At 39.6% G+C, this 20,749-nt stretch overlaps 1 long non-coding RNA gene across 2 annotated transcripts in view; it reads left to right on the top strand.

Moving 5' to 3' along the window:
- LOC143267716 (uncharacterized) overlaps positions 1–20,749 on the top strand; it is a 231,557-nt gene that overhangs the window by 172,403 nt on the left and 38,405 nt on the right. Inside the window, exons 3-4 of one of the 2 annotated variants that reach the window (XR_013043140.1) lie at positions 10,968–11,155; positions 12,165–12,286. This is a non-coding gene — a long non-coding RNA (uncharacterized LOC143267716). The remainder of the gene's footprint in view (positions 1–10,967; positions 11,156–12,164; positions 12,287–20,749) is intronic. The other variant, XR_013043141.1, reaches the window with a different exon arrangement.

The raw sequence follows: 20,749 nt of genomic DNA, 5'->3' as shown, positions 1-20,749 counted from the left end.
GTTTTAGTCAAAGGTATCTTATGGGGGTGAGGGTGCTGGGGCTTGTGTATGAGGAAAAGGAGGCAGCCCAATGGGATTGAGGAAAATGACCCCAGCACTAGTTTCCATCTTTCCTTCAGGTCCTCAGTGACACTTGTACCCTTTTATGTTCTTTTCCATGTAAGTTTCTAGAGGACTTGGAAACTATTGTGCTATATTGTTATGAACAATGATATACTGACAAATGCAGAGTTATCCTTTTCTTTCCTATCTCATTACTTCTCCAACTAGTGCCAAGCCTCAGATACTCTCCATGACCCCTTCATGCCTTCAAAACAAATACTACCTGAGAGACTCTTACACGGCCAAGTTTGGCTGCTAGCTCGAGATACAACTTTGATGTCCCTGGAATACAGCTTCTGTGTGCTGACTATCAGGAAACACTTACCAGAAGATTTCACCTTAGTGATGCTGGTCCCTTCTTAATCACTGCTAACCAGCATCGATTGTCCTAATAAAGGAAGTAAACCCTTCTCTTCAATGCTGCTGGTCTTTTGTTAATCACAGTCGACTCTTCAGCATCAGCTGATCAGAACCATAGAATCTTAATTAAAAATAGCACATATGCAATAGTTACATAGTCTTTAAGTAACTCCCAAACTTCCTTCTGGACCTTCATAAGCCAGGTCTCCATTGCCTACATTTCTCTTAACATACTTTTCTTCCAGGCTCCCTCCCACAGAACAACTCTCCAAGGTTTGAGCACTCAGTGGCTTTTCTTGCACAAAGTGTCAAAGTCCTTCCATAATTGTTCCCAAAACACATAGTCAGGTCTGTCATATCAATACCCAACAATCCTGGTACTAATTTCTATCTTATTCAGGGTTACTATTGCTATGATTAGACACCTTGACCAAAGAAAATTGGAGAAGAAGGGTTTATTTGACTTATGATTTCACCTCATAGTTCATTCATTATCAAAGGAAGTCAGGAAACAGGAACTCAAACAGGGCAGGAACTTGGAAGAAGGTGCTGATGCAGAGGCAATGGAGGAGTGTTACTTACTGGCTTGATCCTCCTGGCTTACTTGGCCTTCTTCCTTATAGAACAGGACCATCAGTCCAAGGGTGGTCCCATCAACAATAGGCAGGGTCCTCCCACATCAATCACTACTTAAGAAAATACCCTACAAGTTTGCCTGCAGCCCAATCCTAGGACAGATTTCCTCAATTGAAGTTCCCCCCTTTCAGATGACACTAGCTTGTCTCAAGTTGATATAAAACTAGCCAGCATGGTATGTATGTGAGTTGGTGTGGGGTAAAGAAATGCATAGACTTCCTGCATGTGGAGATTTATCCTGAGGGAATATCACTGTACTGATTTCAGAAGAATTAGAAAAAGTACTTGTAGTCTGTTGTGTGCTGCTACAACAGAATACCTGAGACTATGTAATTGTAAAGAACAGAATTTCATTCCTTATGGTCCTGAAAGCTGAGAATTCTAAAGCCAGGGCATAGTCAGATTTCCTGAAGATGGTTGCTTCATCATCAGATCTTCCAGAGATGAGGAACAGTATCTTTTATATATAATAATGGCACAAGAGCAAAGAAAACTACTTCTGAAAGTCCTATTCAAAGGAGTATGGGCTCTTGTGGCCTAATCAACTCATAAAGGCTCTGAATTTAGATGTCACATTAGTTTTAGAAAGATACCCATACAGTTGCAGTCAACCTGGTTTTCTTAGGGACAGTTTTGATTTTATTGTAAGTCCTAGGGAACTTCTCAGTCAGGTAGACTGAGATGGTGCTTTCCTCTATGAAGAACTTCTACCCTGCAGATGTCTCTGTCACTAGCCTGCCCATGAACACATTAGACATTTTAGGAGCTTTATGTTAAAATGTTCCAAGATCACAGGTTAACAATCAATTGTCATTACTCAGTTTTCAGCAAGAGAATGTTCATCAGTCTATTTCACTTTAGCTGCAGAACTGAACCTTTGCTGAGGAGTAATTATCGACAGCAAGGAGGAAAGAAAAAGAACATTGTTAAGCACTGTAGAGTCTAGAGGTAATTCACAGCAGCAGTTCAGAAAGCCAGGTGTGGTAGCTCGGGCCTGCCATTCCAGCACTCAGGGAGCCACGACAGGTGCTGCAGGCCATAGAAATATGAAGTAGGAATTCAGATGACTATGACAAAGCTATTACCTGGAAAAGTCAAGGATTTTTCCAGAGGAAGCCATGGCTCGAGGAGTATTGATTTTTTTTTTTTTGGCTCTTGAATATATGAGCTGTTTTCTGCTGTGAATTTCATGTGCACTATCATAGCTTCCCCAGTTGATTCTTTTTCCTAAGAATTTCTAAACAATGTGGATTGATCATTCTTTGGGCATATACAATTAAGGTATTTGGATAATAGTCACACAGGCAAGGCTTCCTTCTTCCAGGCTTTTTGTTTCTCTCTTTCAGTGTGAGAATCAGATATCTCCTTTAGCTAGCTAGCATCCAAGGCCAAGGCCAGCTCCGGACAAAAGCATTTTATCTGAGATACCTCTCAAACATCCAAAGACAAACAGCAGACAGAGTAAGCATTCCAGACCACCTGCTAGTCTCCTGAATTAAGGTAGCTATCCACACAGAGACACTCTCTAGGCTAGGAGGATGTTAGATACATAGTTTTGTGTCTTGTACAAATTAAGCTTAGACCTTCCTTTCTTCCTCAGCCCAAATGGCACCCCCAGACTTCCCTTCCAACAATTAACTCAGAACAAAAGGACTTTTTTTTTTTTTTTTTATCATACCAGGTTTATTCAAGCTATGGTGCAGATTTCCTAGCTACTGGGAAGACTTACCTCACCTGACCAGAAAGTGACAGAGCCAGAATATTGCTGATTGTATGGTCTTGATATGGGTCAGGGGAAAAGGAAAGGAAGGAATGAGGATGGAGAGAGGAACAAAGATGAAGATGAGAATGAGATGGAAAGAACTTAGATAGAACTATGAGAGGACAGGAGGAGAAGGGACAGAGAGGAGCTAAATATGAGAACAGAATTGAAGCTGTGTAGATAGAATTTTGTCTTGGAAAAATAAAGCGGATGGACTAAAGAGCTCGGTGTACTTAGATTCATTCCCTCAGATTAATTCCTGCCACTGGTAGTGTCTCTTTTGGAACCCTGAGAAAAAGACTATTAGAGGCTTGACCCAATAGTCTTCAATAGACAGGAAGACCAGGAGTTCCAGGCCCAGTAGGAGGAACATTGTAAAAGAGTAAGAGAAGGAGGAAGGAGGAAAGAAATAAGGAGAAATAATAAATCCAGCAAAGACCTTAGAGAGTGATAGGTCAGCAGGGTCATTGAGAAGTAGGAGTTATGATCACAGAGAGATGATCTCTTATCCTAAATTTTTTTGATAAATAGAATTTTAGAATTTCAAAAGAAAATTGGACTTTGCAAATTTCGAGATGGGACCCAAGTTTAAAAATGAAATTTACTTATGTCTCATATTCACTTTCTAAGCAGACTAAGAGTAATTTTGTCAAATATTTAAAGCATAATTTTGTACATAAAACAAAGCCCCATAGTATGCATTTTTCTACTTGTGGAGTCAGGTCAATACTTGACATTGCAGATTTGGGGGCATTTTTTTTTTTTATTCTTTACTTTGAAGTTTTGGATTAGGGATGCTCCACTGTACTTACCTGTAGGGCCCTGGCACGCCATTATGAGTAAGCTGTTGCCTGCTTGCTGAACTTGACCAGATGTCTTCCCTATGCTGATTCCCTGCTGGTTTCCTTCTTCTTAAATGCTCACCGGAGGTTCTTTGTGTATCCTGCATTTGGTGCAAACAGCTTAGATGTAAGAATGTAGAACATTGAGTAGTGAAGTTCTACCCTCCAGGGATCCTCCATTGTGCTGTAAGCCTGTATTTAAGGCCCTCTCCTTCCTTCAATAAACGGCATTTGGCATTCTGCTGGGGTGAATGACCTGCTGTCTTTTGTCTCTATTTTTTAATCCACAGCCCCTCTCTCAGGCATGGTGAATGGGTGGTGGTAGCTACTACAACACTTACCTGAATAGAGACAATGAACTTGAGGACAAACTCAGGTTTGTCCTTGAATCCTGATCCTATATCTTCTGAACAATTTAATTCAACGCTTTTTCAAACAGCTTTTGTGTTTTGTAGAAATGACAGGAAATAATGTAACCTTAATTTCTGTCATGGCTATTACAGGTTGCCATGGTCATGGTGTCTCTTGACAGCAGTGGAAACCCTAACAAAGACAGAAGTTGGTAGCAGGGACTGGGGTATTGCTGGGATAGACCTGACCATACTTTTGTTTGGAAAACTGTGGACTTTGGGACTGTAGATTAAAGCTGTACTAGTGGGGTCATCTAAGAGAGTGGTGCCAAACATCACTTGAACTGTGGGCGCCTGGCTCAAGAGGTTTCAGAGGAGAAGAATGTTAGTATGTTGCCTGGAGATTGTTCTTGTGATATTTTGTTGAAGACGATGGTTGCTTTCTGTCCTTGCCCCAAAAAGTCTGCCTGAGGTTTAATGGAAGAGTTTTGGATTAGTTGCATTGACAGAGGAAATCTCAATACAGCCTAGTATTGACTCTGTTGTTTGGTTATTAGTGTTCACTCTTAGGAAGATCTATGATGAAAAGGAGCCAACTGAGCAAGGAAAAACACAAAATATACAAATTAAGGTAAAAAGGGGTACCAGGAAGTGGAATGAAGCTAAATCTTGTGTTCAAGAGATAAACAGATTAAGAAATGGAATAAAGGGAGTGGTGACCTCAGGTCAAGACCCTACCCAGTTAAATTTCCAATTTGTGAAAAGGAATTAAAGAACAGTTTAGGTCCAGGTGTTTTGGTATACCCTTTAATCCCAGCACTCAGGAGACAGAGGCAAGTAAATCTCTGAGTTCAAGGCCAGCCTGCTCTACAAAGTGAGTTCTAGGACAGCTAAACTCAGGCTGTGAAGAAAACCATGGGAAACAGAAAGCTGATGAAGATGTAACTGAATGAGGGGTCCATGTTCCAGCCCCATCAACTAGCAGAACTTGGCAGCTTTGGCCATGCGGTTCTGGCTTCAGAGCCAAGGATAGAAGAAAGGGGTTATGGAATCTCCCTCCATGACTAAGGAAAGCCACCGAGGCCAAGAGTATGGCAGGGGTGTCCTTGTGTGGAGGCCCAAGAGGCCATTGTGTGAAGCTGTGAAGGGGAAGCCTGTATTCCCTTGGAAGTCCTAAGATATTGGAAATGCCAGAGTCATGAGAATACCTGCCAAGGAAAGATGATAACAAGGAGTGGAACCAGCCCAAGAGAAAGAAAGATGTGTGCTGTACTTAACAAAGATAAAAGGAGTTGGAGATCTCAAGAGTGTTTTGATATCAGACATGGAGATGTAGAGTTTGGAGTTTGGTTTTTGGTCTTGCTTTGGTCCATCATTTCCTCACTATGCTCCTTTCTTTACCTTTTGAATGGTGTGCCATTGTGTGTTGGAAGTATGTTATCTGAATTTTGATTTTACAGTTAAAAGATTACATGAAACTCAGAAGAGACTTTGAACTTTAGACTTTTAAGCCCAGTTCAGACTGTTATAGACTATGGGGACTTTTGAAGTTGGACTGAATGTATTTCTGTATTGTTATAGTTACAAGCCTATGGGGGTCAGGGAGTGGGGTGTGGTGGTTTGAATAGGAATGGCCTCCATAGATTCATGGATTTGAATTCTTGGCCCATAGGGTGTGGTACTATTAGGAAGCATGACCTTGTTGGAGGAAATGTGTCACTGTGGGGGTAGGCTTAGAGGTCTCATATGCTCAAGTTGTGCCCAATATGGTTCACAGTCTCCTTTTGCTGAACAAGATGTAGAACACTGAGCTACCTCTCCAGCACCATGTCTGTCTGCATGTCACCATCTTTCCTACCATGACAATAATGGACTAAACCTCTGAACTGTAAGTTAGTCTTAATCAAATGTTTCCCTTTATAAGAGTTGCTGTGGTCATAGTGTCTCTTCAAAGCAATAGAAACCCTAACTAAGACACACATATTCAGTGATACTCTGCTTGGACAGCAGTGCCCTCTTCTTGGGACCTAGTACACTTTCTTCTCGATGTGTTTGTAGGCTCTCATTGGTACTTTTGCTAGAAATTAGTGGGTTTTTTGTTGCTTCTATGCACATGGGTTCACAAGTTGACAAACAAGCAAATACAAAGGACTGTATTGAGCTTGGGTGATGATTAATTTTAATTGTCAACTTGATTAAGAATCTCATAGGACACACACCTTTTAGTGTATCAGTAAGGGGGTTTCTGGAGAGGTCTAAATGAGTAAGAACCTACTCTTGAAGTTGGGTGGGGTCTCAGAAGAGATAAAAAGGAGAAAGTAAGTGGAGAATCAACATCTATCCTCTGCTTCCTGCTGCAGATGCAATGTCCCTTCATGATGGAGCGTACCATAATGCAGTGGGCCAGAGCAAACCCTTTCTTCTGTTCTTTCTGTAAGGAACCCTGCTGAAGCAATGTAAAAAGCAACTAATACAGGTTGCTTATGAAATAACTGGGACAATGTCTTCCATCTGTGCTTCTTCTGAATTCTGTTTGGTTGGGGTTCATCTAGGGACAGTTCAATGTCTCTTATTTTCATGAGATTTAAGTTATCTTAAGGTGTATGTAAGTGAAAAACAATGGAAAAGGAACAACTTTTTTTTGGACTTTTGCATCTGTGCTTTAGAACAGGCTGCAGGAAATTCTCCACTTCCACATAATTCTTTATGAACATTATTTATGATAATAGGAAAAATAGAAGAATTCATTCATTATGTCTTCTCAGCAATATCCCAGTGATATAGTCATGTCAAATTGGCACTGTAGTGAAATGTAACCCTACACATGTTCATTGACTTAAAAGGGAAAAGTATATTATTTCCTCCATTCACATCAATTTAGACTATTCTTTCTTAGTTTTTATATAGGTACCTAATAAAGATGGACGCATTGTTTGTTGACTTTCTCTGATCCACTTTTATTTCCCAGTATTACCTGTGAACACTTGAAATTGATTTTTGAGGCCTTGGAATAATGTAAACAGCAAAAATCATGGACTGAAACTTGGAAAGCACACAAAAAAGAGTAATTAGCCTAACCCATCCCTGTTAGAAGTAAAACTGCTGCCTTTAGAGTGCATACACATATTTGTTGGGTCATATCTGATTTTTCATTTCAGTTAGCCTTCTGCTAACATTAAAAACATTAAATTGTTTTTGTAAATTGAATATACATACTCACATATATACTATAAAACTATTTAACTTGATACAAAGCTACCATATCTATTGATATCTAGATACTTAACATTTGCTTAGAAGTAATTTCAGCACATAAAGTTCTGGGGAGGATCTACAGAGAAAGTAAGAACTAGAAAAGTGTTTTCCAGGTACCAATGAGGTTCAATAAGTTAATAATTTTAAAGTGCGGATGGGGCTGCAGGTGGCTCAGAATTAAGAGCACTTGCTGCTCTTTCAGAAGACCACATTTTGTTTTCCTTCACCAATGTGAGGCAGCTCACAACCATCTCTGACTCTAGCTCCAGGATGTCTGGAGTCTCATTTTGGCCTTTGTGGGTATTATCATGCAAACATCACATACACTCATGCATGTGTGCATGTGTGCGTGTGTGTGTGTGTGTGTGTGTGTGTGTGTGCGCACACGCACGTGTGTACACACACAATTAAAATCTTAAAGAAAAAGCATAATCAATATCAGCAGAAAGAGCAGAAGGAGGGTTGCTGTGGAACGCTGTCCTCCGAGAATAACAAACATTAACATCTTCATTAGAGCAGCTGTGACTACTTATAAAAGGCACCTAGAGTCAGGGCTGTTGACATTCCAGACTAGAAGGAAGGAGTGGGGAGGCCCGGTAGACTCTCGCCTGAGATTTCAGCCGCTCTTTTTTGTACATCTTTGCCAGTTACATATGATTCTGCCCCAGCTTCATGTGGCTCCTTGGTCTCCTAGGGTGCTGGAGTGTACAGAGACTGGAAGGCTAACTGCAGAGAGATCCCTACCTATGCACCTGCAGGGAAGGTTGCATCCATTCTGGTCAAGACTTCCTAGTTGATGACTGCTTGGCAGAAGAGGAGGGTACACACACACGTCCATATCCATGCATGCATGCTTTATAAATAAGCTCAATAAACCCATTGGTTTACTAAGCTGGACTTGGATATAACCGCTGTTTTGGCCTATCCTTGGTATCTTGAATATAGTAAAGAGATGTTTGTTTATGCTTCTGCAGGAAAGACTCATGTAATGGAAGTTAGATAATGTAATTATTTATAATTGAGTCCAATGTGCTTAATGATGGCTTTTCATTAAACCCTAGAAAAAAATTGGAGGAATGATATGTTACTAATATATAATAATGAATTCATTGCCATAAGCTGTGTTACTAACATATCGTAAATACAGATAACAGAGCATTCCTTTTTCTCTAGAAAGTAAAGAGAGAAAAGCCATGGTTAACTAAGCCCCATTTATTTTTTATTTCTAAGCCCATTTAGTTCAGAGTTTCTCAAAGTGATATCTCACATGAATATAATATGTACTCACTAAAATAAACATAAATGAATCATCAACTGCAACATTAATGTACTGTCTGCTGAAAATGCAGTTTTTAGGCCATCTTTTAAACTTTCTGATTCATGTCTCTGAAAGACTGGGCCCCAAAGCAGTCATTCCAGAAGATTCTGAAATACAGTAATGTCTAAGGACTGTATTTAGGTTTTTACTCTCTTCACTATTATGTACTAGGTTGATATTGAAGGTAGAAGAGGTCTTGTCACATTCCTTAGTTTCTAGTGCTATATGCACTGTGGTCTCTGTCAGGGGCCGGGGTGGGATTAGTTCTGCTATGGAAAATATTTCATGTGTGGGAACCTAAATGTCTACTAAGTCAATGCCTTCCAACACAAACAGCAGAAACCCATAAGGTGTGGCTCTATTAAGTCAGATCTTTTGCACAGTCTTTTAGGATTTGAGTAATGGACAGTGTGTCTGTTGGAATTATATTTAAAAATATCATTTACTTGAGGGCTGGTAAAATGGTGTCAGTGAGCAGGAGTTGGAAAATTTTTCTTTCTCTTTTTGTAAAGGGCCAGACATTAAATACTTTAGGCTTTGTTAACCATGTAATTTCTGGTGTAACATATGCCATTATTGTACTGGAAACAGGCAAGGCAAATACCTAAATTAATGAACAGGACTGCCTGCCAATAAAACTATTTATAAAAGCTGTCTTTATATACTGCATTTGTCCTCCGAGGCATAGAATACTGACATCCTTCTTCAGATAAGTTCTAGTATATAACCTGGTGGTGAAAAATGGTAGCATGAATAAATATTTGTAATCTGTATTTGTATGAGAACACTGAAAATACAGTCTTTGTTTTTTGGTTCTGTCTTCTTACTATGGGTACTACATTAGCCCTTTCATGACTAATCAACCACTGGGGTAGTTTGTAAATGTAGCCATAAATTGTTCTCTCACCAAGAGGCTGAGTCTATTTCCACAGTCTCTTTAAATGTGCTACCTGTGCAACACAGAAGAGAGGCTGTATGAGTTCTCATCCTAGGCTCTGAGATGCCCTGTGTCTTCCAGTGTTGTTGGCCATCCTGTTGTATGTCAAGGTGGAAGACCTCTGCTGCCACTGACGGCCTCACCTGAGACTTCCATATATGAGTGAATCCATCTGAGAACAATTAAGCCCAACTTATCAAGTCACAGAGTAGTAATTTGATTTGAATGAAGGAGGTGGTTTTTTTTTTTTTTTTTTTTTTTTTTGTGTGTGTGTGTGTGTGTGTGTGTGTGTGTGTGTGAAGACACAATGTTTTAGTGCTTTGTTATACAGAGATAGACCTACCACTGATGTAAATAAGGTAGCAAGGTCATGAGCTAAGTGTGAGAAGGGGGAAGATGTGTTTGGAATTTCATTAGAAAGCATGAAATGGTGAAGTAGATGATGGTACATACACCAAAGATTGTTTTAGAATGAACTAGGGAAATAAAGGAGGGCTGTGGAGCATGCTAAAATTTCACTTGAAGCTTGGTATAGTGGCATTCGTAAGTCAGCACTTGGGAGACTGAGGCAGGGGGACCATGAGCCTGAGACTAGTCTGAGCAACATAATAAGGTCCTGTCCCACAAACCTCTTGAGTTGAGTGAACTTAATGGGATTCCTGAACTTCAAAGTAAGGGCAGAAAAGGGCATGCTGTGTTTTCAGGTGTGCTCTTGCTTTGCAGCTGTGGGTGCTGAGGTGGATTTATCTATGGGTGGTCTTATTCTAACTAGTGAGCAAGATGGAAAGAGAGAAAAGAGTGAGCTGGGAGGTTTAATAGAACCAGAGGGAGAGACTGTAATTAAAATGGGCACAGAGGATGCTGTTGTGACAGTGAGGGACCTTGTAGGAATCAATACATGTTGGCTCTTGTGAACTGCTGCACAGAACACTGGGAGTCGGATGCTGGAAGGATAAGCTCTGGCTTCCAGAAAGGTTGGTGTTTAAACTCATGAAAGAGATTATACTTACCTAATTTGCTAGATTGGCCCTGCTTGGCTTTACGTCTCAGAATTCCCTCCACCCTTATATATTTCTATTTAGGGAGGTAGATGAGAAAGCATGGCCATTTTGACTTTATATCCCAATGGTTGGGGCAGGTGCTTTGGTAGCCCAGAGTTTTTTGTCTGCTGGTTGAACTTAGTATAGCAGGATTCTGTTCTGCCACCATGACATCCCTGGATCCTTCCTTGGCTTTTCCAATGTGGCATGTTTGCCTCCATGGAAATGGGAACCAGCTCCCGGGAGCCATGTTTCTTTGTTTCTTTCAGGTCAGAGATGGTGAGCAATGCAAAGGCATTTCTACCCATTAATTCTGTGCTTTTTCTTTAGATTCCTGTTTTAACTCCTGCCTTCTTGCCTTGTAGATCTAGCTCCAGCATTTGATGTGAAGACAACTTTTCAGAGAGTGAGTAACCAAGCCTATCAAGTCTGAGTGACCCAGGTTCCCATTGATGCTTTAAATCTTCTGCATATACCCTTCAGCTGGACGTCTGCAGGAAGAGTGACCATGAGATTCAGTCCTTAAACATGTTCCTCCTCTGCAGCTAAGAAGGTAATTATTAAATGGAAAAGACAAAATGCCATTTTTTCTTCTTACGAGTGGAATCCATATCTAATGATCTACACACTTATATATGTGGCATGAAGCAGAAGGGGAATTTTTGTGAGGAGGAGACCCAGCAAAGGGTAGGGAAGAGCAATGAGAGGTGACTTAGAGCAAGATACAATGATACTTATACATAGAACTGTTATGGTGAAGCCCATTATTTTATATGACAAAAAAAAGAATTAGCTGCATCTTAGTTGTAGAATTTCAAATGTCTTACAACCCAAGATGCCATTTCACAGCATTAATAAAAGAAGTAAGTTTGTTCTATCAATAAATATTTAATGAACCCATACTTTGGGCATGCACAAACACAGCGTATTATTTATTCTTTTGCTGCAAGTTGGAGTGATTAGTAAATTCATTTTTAAATATTGTAGCATGTTAACAAGTCTTTTCAACCTTTGATGACCATTTTTTTCTGTCATTGCCTTTGAATAACTAATGTTGAGAGAATTCTTTTTTCTGAGCCCTCCAAAGACTCCTCAACTTTCAACTGACCCAATTCTCTCCTCCTACAAAAATTCATTGCTTTTCTGTATTGACTTTTTTCAACCAATTAACAGTGTTATGGTGGTTTCAAATTGCTGGGCTAAAACAGTAGTTTGTGGCTTTCTGCTTTTATATTAATTTCTTTCTGCTCCTGTTTTCTCAACCTGGCTGGCCCCCTTTGCTTATAAATTCTCTGCAGAGTATTTTTTTTTTTTTTTTTTTAGCTCCTCAGGTGCCTTTGGTTCCATATAATCACCTCCACCTCCACTTCCCCAACACTGTTTCTACTCTCTGTGTTTTGTTTCCTTTAGTTTCCTGGAATTACACTTTTCAAACCTGTCTGTTTCCTAGCCTGCTCTGTTCTTTCCTCTTTCAAACTATTTGTCCTGTTATATATATTTTTCCTTCTCTTCTCATCTGCCCACTCCATCCTCCTCCTCCTCATCTCTCTTTTCCATTCTAGGGACCATCTCCTTTTCATTAAGGATACTGTATTTCAGAAGGGCAGAATACCCCTGACATCAGGGTATTTCACTTTTATCCTGTTTCATTCCGAGCTGAACAAAAGTGTAATAATGACCACAGGTAGGTGTCCCTGAGCCTCAGTTCTGGATTTCCATGTTGAAATTCCAGCCTGCAAACAGTGCAATCTTTTCATCTTGGCCTAAGTTCATTCTATCACTTAGTTTTTATGGATTTGTATAGACTACTTATAGGTGTGTAGTAAACACTGTACTTAATTTTATGTGGTCTTTGTCTCATGTTGCATATTTAATTTGTCACAAAACAGTCAGTTGTATTGTGATTTGAAACAGGGTGGGGTCAGTGTGGAAGCAGAGGAGGAATAAATATATTCTATATTGCTTCTTTTTTCTTTGTTATGTGACATCCTAGAAGAGACAAGGAAAAGGAAAAGAGAGGAAGTAGGAATGTGAGAGATCAGGTGGGCTTGGGAGTTTCTCAGCTTTAAGATGAAGGAAAAAGTGGAAAAATCCAAACAACTGCTGCAGATTCATTTCTGCCATGCTACCTCAGCCCTTGGAAGTTTTTTTTTTTTTTTTTCTTTAGTGCTGCCTACATGTCTTATAAGGGTTTGTTATCCAGATAGCTGTCCCTTTGGTGGGGATGTCTTTCTGTATGCTGTGAATGTGTTGCTCTGATTGATTGATAAATAACATGCTGATTGGCCAGTAGCCAGGCAGGAAGTATAGTGTAGTTTAGGCAGGATAAGCAGAGTTGAGAATTCTGAGATGTGGAAGGCTAAGTCAAGAGACACTGCCAGCTGCTGCCTCCATGAGAAGTAAGATGTAAAGTACTGGTAAGCTACAAGCCATGTGGCGACTTATAGATGAATAGAAATGGGTTAATTTAAGATATAAGAACTAGATATCAAGAAGCCTGCCACGGCCATACAGTTTATAAATAATATGTCTCTGTGTGTTTACTTGGGTCTGAGTGGCTGCGGGTCCCAGCGGGACTGGGGAAAACTACATCCCTTTGATGGAACAGAATGGAAGTTTAGAGATATGTTACTAGCTACATACTTGATAAATAGACCCTGAGATGTCTGTGTAGGGCCAGGATTGTAGTTCAGTTGTACAGTGAAAGATTTGTGAAAGATCTGGGTTCAATCCCTAGCACTATGTAGCAACAAAAATGTAATAATTTAGTTCTTGGATATTTGAAAACAACTGGGATAGCTCATTAGCATTGTGTGCATTTTATTAAAGTCAGCTGAGACCTCTAAAATAGGGTACCAGCATATAGGTTTACATGTAGAAGAGAAAATGCCTGAATGCCGACTTTCTTTTTGTGAGCAATGTATCTATCTATGAAAGATGACAAATTATTGTTGCTTCTTCATATAAAGTACATTTGGGTTGTAGTATTTAAAAGCTGCCACTCTGGGCTATCCAGTAACAAGAGGATAAGATGGCATTTGACAGAGCAAAAAAAAGAATAGCCTGAAGCCTTCAGCTTTAGTTCGGGCTAGGTTCGGCAAACTTTGTGGAAAGGACTACATGATTCAGGTCTGCAGGCTACATGGCTTGTGTTACTTCTCTTTAGGGAAATGCATTTTCCAGTGCTTGGACCCCAGTGAATAAGCTTCAGATTGCATCGTTAGTATTCTGCTTGAAGCCAACAGAGGTAAAGGCAAAGTGCTTGACTTAAAACTTTAAAAGCCTTCCAGGGCTTTTCTTTATGCATTGACTCCTCAAATGTGTTGGAAACCACCTAAATAAATGGGCTACTCTCTTCAAATTTAGAACTTCTGGGAAAAGCCACATGGAATAAAATGTGCTCCAAATGATGTTTTGAAAAAAAAAATGACAATTCCCTTTGTCTTGCTCACCAGAGTACTATAGAGCATTACTTTAATATTATGGAGGACAAAAGCAGTGAAGATTGTAGTTCATTTTACACAGAACAGCATTAAAAATGGGACTAGTTGTGAGTTTTCTCTAATGTTTGGCTGCTCATGGTCATAATTTGTGATGATTTATATGTTGATATCGGTGTTTAACTCACTGGTACCTACTGATGTCTAGGAAATTAGAATGTGAATCATAAGTTATGACATTTAGTAGTTAAACATTTGATTAGAATTCTGTCTGTAGTGTCATGGTTGGGAGTGTAATACAAAGGAAAATAAGATTTTTAATAACCCAATTGCACTTGTCAACTGTTTAACTTATTGGTACAGAATAATTTACCAGACTATAGGAAGTGAAACTATTTGCTAAAAGAAAGAAGAAAAAAGAAGTTAAAACAGAAAATGTTTGCTAAGACATAAGGCATAGCAAATATATTCTGAAATGGTTTTTAACCTCTCTGTATGAATTACTACCCCGTGTAATATTTTATTAGAAAGTTGAAAGGTGAAGTAAAGTTTAATATGTCAGGCCTGTCATATTCTTCACGTGCCATCTTAGTGATGTTTTATTCTGATGAACAGTATCTCCACTTCTCATGCTTCAGCTATTTGTAACTCTTGTTGGATATAAAGAAAGGGGTAGAGTTTACTGGTGGTGTGTATGAAGTTCTTGATGCACCCCTTTGAACATCCCTTTCAGTTCCTCTTTTAGTTGGTGCTGGGGGGCTCTTTCTTCCATGCTTTCATCAAAGGCCTTACATGGAAGGACTAACACCCTAAAGTATGGTTTTAACTGGGTACAGGAGAAAATTGTGGGGGTGGTATCCTTCCGCATGCAGTAAGCAGATGTGGGCTGTCAAGCCCATGTTAACACTGACCAGTGTCCCATGCAGCCATGTGGTAATATTTGTAGATCAACACCGAAAGTTCAACCTGTAAGAGTATTGGATTCACAAGTCTTTTGATTTATCTGCTAATATAGTTTTATGAGTTTTGTGAAGAAACTGTTAGCTGATATAATTGACTGTTCAGCATGGCTTTAACTTCTGTAAGTGAATTAGAATAAATATATTCATCCATCGATATAAACTTGTTCTCCCAAGGGAAAAAAAGACTTCAGTTGTTAGATTCAAGGAATGTAGCAGGGTCCAACAAATGCTGTTGTTCCCTATGGGGGAGGGGCCAAGTAGGCACAGAGTCCGGGAGAATGTCAAAACAACAAATTCAGTTTATTCAGGAAGAGGCAAGCCTTATATACCCTCCACCCCACCCTGGGGAAAGGTCTGATGCATATGCATCTGCTGGTGTGACATGGTTGCCTTTCATTGGTCCAGGTCATCTCCAGATCATGTCTCAGCTGCTATTGCTAAGGCCCTTAGGCAGACCCAGGTTGGCTCTCAGAAAGTATCTTTTTTTTTTTTTTTTTACTGGTTTGGGCTGGCTGGCCCTCAAGTCTGTTAGGGATATGCAATTGAGTGTTAGAAAAAAACTGAAGCACCTGCAAGTTAGAAGTTAGAAGTAATTTAGAAGTTCAAGTTATTTGTGAAATAACATTTACTATATTGTGGTGCTAGATGTGGATTGTAAAATGACATTACTAAAAATGAAAAATAAGAGGTTTCACAATTGTGCTATTTTAGTGGCAATCACAACAAATAAGTACAACTTGCATCTGATCTCAATGTTACAAAGTTAATTACAAATAATAGCAACAAACTAAAACCAAACCAAACAAAGGAAAGGGGGTTGGAGAGATGGTTCAGCAGTTAAGAGCATGTACTTCTAGACCTAGGTTTAGTTCCCAGCACTGTTAAAAGTGGATCTGGAGTAAAAAGGAAATGACCACAGAGTTCAAAGGATTTCAGCAAGGCAAAAAGTTCTACTTCTGCAGAAGAGCATGGTGCTCTGCCAAATGAAGCAGGCAATCACACTCAGAGGGGACAGCTGTTGAATTTTTATTTCGGGCACAAAGGAAGAGTATTTTGCCTCCCTCTGGCCAGAATTTGGTCTTACATTCTCAGGGTGTTTGCTAGTGCCAAAGGACATGGGTAGTTAGCAAAATTCAGCTTTTGAGAACAGGATACAATCTTCAGTGCATACTTTGATCTTGGAAAAATACCGAGGGGTGGGGATTTCCTTGCCATATGGCATCTTTATAAATTTCTTTAAAGATGGAACATAGTTTCATTGAACTCTGTGATAGAAAGACAACACATTTCTTTTATATTTCCCTGTTAACAGCACCCTGTTAAGTGGGTCACATACACCTGCCACTCCAGGTGATCTTTTGTTCTCTGGACTGTGCAGTTAACTGCACTCAGTGCACATACACCCACACAGACAAGTAATTTAAAATATTGTTTTTTAAAGATAAGCATTTTCTCTTTAAAATAAAATTAAAAATTTTATTTGTATTGTAAGCAGTGCCCAAATTCCTAGCTGATCAATGAGTGAAGAGAAAGAAGTACTTTTGCTTTTCTAGGATAAAATCTAAATATCTTTAACATGCAGATATGACACAGACAGCTTGTGCCTCTCCCCAGAGATTTGTTCTTTAGTGAACCAAGTGATAAGTAGAAAAACAAATAGGTCTTTTCTCTTAGAATATTAAAACCCAAGGCAAATCAACAAATACTCATTAAAAAGTTGGCTCTAAGATATTGTACTAGACTGCCTTATGTGAAGGAAAAAAAAAACAATGGGTCAAGAATAGTGTATGTCTTAGGATGGGTACAGGAAAAAGTAATAATGTTCATTAAGCAAATTAGTGTATTGCTAAAGGCACAGAGGAAAAATATCTTTGGGCAACTGCAATTTATAATTAATAGCTAATTGAAGTCTTCAGATCTTTCTTATTAGATTTAATCCTTGTGGACAGATAATTTAGGATTCTAGTTGTAGATGACATCCTTGTCTCATGGGGATGAGAAGGAAAGGTCTGTATTATTTGTAAGAAGTGTCTAACAAATAAAACCATTAAATGGAGAGAAGAGAGTGATGTTCACCAATGGTGGGAGTAGGGACAAACAAGAAAGAAGTTGAGAAGGTATGATTTTAGCTATACAATAGAAATCTACTGTATTTCCCAGAACCAACAGTCAACAGTGTATTGTCCACTTAAGATTTTCCTAGGAGGTCAGAGATCTCATTGCAAGGGCTGTCCCCTGTCCCCATCTAACCAAAAACCCTCTAAGCTCCAACAAATAAAACAGAACAAAACACCATAGAAAGTGGTGAAAATAAATTTTTAGAAGTGATGGACCTGTGTATTACTTTGATTGTGGCAGTATCTTGGGTGTATACATATGTGCAGACTTAAGTTTGGTACACTGAGTATGAATGGGTTTTTGTATATGAGCATGTAGATTGGTGTCTGTCAGGGCAGTGATTAATGATAGACATCTTGGGATGAGGAAACTGTCCTAACACTGATTGTGATCGTGATTATGCACCCAGGTAAATATTCTAAAATTCACTTCATTGTATGCTTCAACTGGGTTCCCCAAAGTGGTCTTTTCCAAATTTGTGCTACATGGTTGAGTGAAGTTTCTATTTTTGCCTTGACAAATGGCGGAAACTGGTTTCAATCATCGTAGCACTTTCTTGTCGTTGTTTTGACACAGGAATTGTAGGGGAAACTGGTGTTTCAGTTTGTTGGATGGTTGCAGAACCTGGCCTCTCTGTGGAAGGTGATGCCTAACTCGATGTTGTTGGTCCATGTGTTTTATCCAGTTAGGGTCACATCCAACTTGAGGCTGGCTAACTTAGAGTACTTGTTGGATTCTTCATGGGACAGTTAGGACAACATGATGCTCTTTCTGCAGTGCTTACTGAGTTGATAGTTGGTGTAGCTTTGAGTTGTCAGCAGCAGTGTCCTTGACCTTTCTTATTTCAGGTGGGAAAGCCAACTGTAAGTGTAATCAATACTTATACTTAAATAGGAAAGACGTTGTCTCCATAGAATTTGGACCCTTCTCTCCCCTGGAGCTTGCTAAATACAGACATGTAGCACAGAATAGTTTGGTCAGTGATGGAGCACACACAGAGTGGAGGACCCATATGGTTATATCATCTAGAAGTGTCATAGACAAATTTATTTGTGCATTTGTGCTGTGTTTACACAATGGAGTCAGTTAGCCAAAGACATGTCTCCTAAACTTTGTACCTGTTCTTCGGGTATGCTGTTACTGTTAGTACCTGCATGATTAACAAATTACCTTTCAAATAATCTGGTCTTTGGAAATGCCATTTATATCACTCAGAGTTACTTATCTTGTTCTAGGAGTTTTTAGTTTGATGAGTGTCTTAGCATGACCACAAGCAATTTGGAGAGGAGAGGATTGATTTCATCTTACAACTTACAGGGCATGGGTTTAACACAGGAACTGAAACGGAGGCCTTGGGGGAACTCTGCTAACTACTACTTAACTTGGTTTGCTCAGCCTGTTTTCTTATACAACCCAGGACCACTGCACCAGAAGTAGCACTGCTCATAGTATCCTGGGCCATCCCACACCAGTAGTAATAATAATAAAAATGCCCTCACAGACATGTCAATCAAATGGAGGCATTCTCATTTGAAGTTTGATCTTTGCAGATGCTCTTGGCTGTGTCAAGTTGAGAAATTTAACTAGGACTATGTTTTGTAGGACATAGTTGCAATCTTAAATCTTCGTTTCATATTTGAGTCAACAATTTGAAGTGGAGTCCTGCCTCTTTAGTTTGTATAATATACAACTGTGAATCTGTTCTGCACTTTCAGAAATGGTAACTATGTTCAAAACATCCCACAGTACAATCCATGGAGACTGTGTTCTGGCAGTCCACAAAGAACTTAACACTTCTGAAGATTTGTGTTTAAGTATTAAGTGGTCTGCGACTTTGGAAGTGCCACTGCACAGAAGCTCATTCTCCTGCAGGAGGATGGGATGGGAAGTTTTTATTGGGTAGTTGTAGAAATGACCAAAGGATTTCTTTGGTTGGAATGAAAAGTTCCTTGTTGGGAGTTGGTTAGTGGTTTCAGGTTGAAATAGTTTCAGTATAAGGTGTCAAAGCCACCCCTTTGAATGTCTTGGTCTGATTTGTATAACAAATTGGAAGGCATATGAGCCTTATGTTAGTAAGTTTGTGATTTCTAGTTATACCTTTTAACTCACTTTCCTCAACTATCCATTGCATGCAAAACAGCATGGGAAAATATTTCAAGCTTTTTAGTGTAGCTCTCCTACTGTGCCCACATGATATTATCCTGCTAAGAACACATTCATGCTCATTCATTGAAGCACTTTAAATTTTGTTTTCTTGTGTGTGTACATACATATGTATACATGTGTACATGCATATGTGAATGACAGAGGACAATTTTCTCCTTCTACAAGGCTTCCAGGGATCAGACTCATGTGGTCAGGGTTGGTAGCAAGTGCTTTTCTTGCTGAACCATCTTCCCAGCCCCTGATTCTTTAAGCAGCCTAATAAAATTTTGCTTGAAAGGGAATTTTTCAGAAAAGGCTTTAGCAAAGAAAGAATTAAGTGTCTTAATGCTAATGCATAAACAATTTAACATGTTTTCCTGTGTTACAAAGAAAAGTAGAAGGGATTTAAAATATTTTTTTGTCCTTCGTCAAACCTTTACCATAGATTTGACAACTAAATGCTTTTTGTGCTATTGATTTATTCTTGCATGTTTTTTGTGACATGAATAATTCTAACACTGAAAATGAGAACCAGACTATCCTGTCAGACAGATTGAGTGGCATGTCAGCCTGGCGAAGGGGAGGGGGCTTTAGGAACAGGTGCTTGATTCCTTTAAGGTAGTAAGAAGAAATGGGTAGAAAGAGGAATCCTAGGGTAAAGATGAGGAGGGAGCAAATCTTCCTTAGCAGGGCAGCTCTCCCCCATGAAGTGCTTACAACCCTTTTTTAGATTGAGATTTTTTTCCCCCTAGAGTTTGTGAGTTCACATAGAGGGTCTGTGAGATAGAAGGGTATGGTGGTATTTTATTTGTACTGAAATGTGATTTTATTTGTATGTTAATAAAAAGTTGCTTGGGGGTCAGAGCTAATAGCAAGCCATAGCAGAGCTGGGTGTTCTTGGTGAATGCCTTTAATCCCAGCACTTGGTAGAAGAGCTAAGTTGATCTCTGTGTGGTCAAGGAAGGATACAGCCAGCATTGGAGACACACGCCTTTAATCTCAATACCATAGAAGACCTGGAGGGCTGTACAAACAGGCAGTGATGAGGCAGTCATGTGTTTGGGTTTACAACCAATGAGAAGGCAGAACAGAAAGACTATATAAAGACAAACAGACAGGAAGTAGGTCTCATTTCGGAGAGGTCTCTTGGCTGAATAGGCTAGCTGCAGCAGGTGGTAAGGCTCTTAGCTCTTTGCATTGGTTCTGTGTTTCTTATTTAATAAGACGGTTGGTTACATCTACAGGAGGGTGGTGGCAACTTGGGAAGGTGATAGAAGTGTCTGCATCACAAGTCTCATGAGGTCAGCCCTAAAGCTGCTGTCAGCTAAACTGACTTCTGGTCCAGTTGTCCTGTGTGAAGCTTTTGAGAGACAGGCACTGTCTAGGGACCCACTCCTGTGGCCGTGGAGGCTAACCCTTAGTGTGATCTGAAGTCCTATAACCTATTCTGACTATTAAATTACAAAGTACAAATTGAGACTG

This window comes from Peromyscus maniculatus, chromosome 11, assembly GCF_049852395.1.
Source record: "Peromyscus maniculatus bairdii isolate BWxNUB_F1_BW_parent chromosome 11, HU_Pman_BW_mat_3.1, whole genome shotgun sequence".
Classification (NCBI taxonomy): domain Eukaryota; kingdom Metazoa; phylum Chordata; class Mammalia; order Rodentia; family Cricetidae; genus Peromyscus; species Peromyscus maniculatus.
Note: the sequence above shows the minus strand (reverse complement) of the source record. Positions and strands in the feature narration are given on the sequence as shown.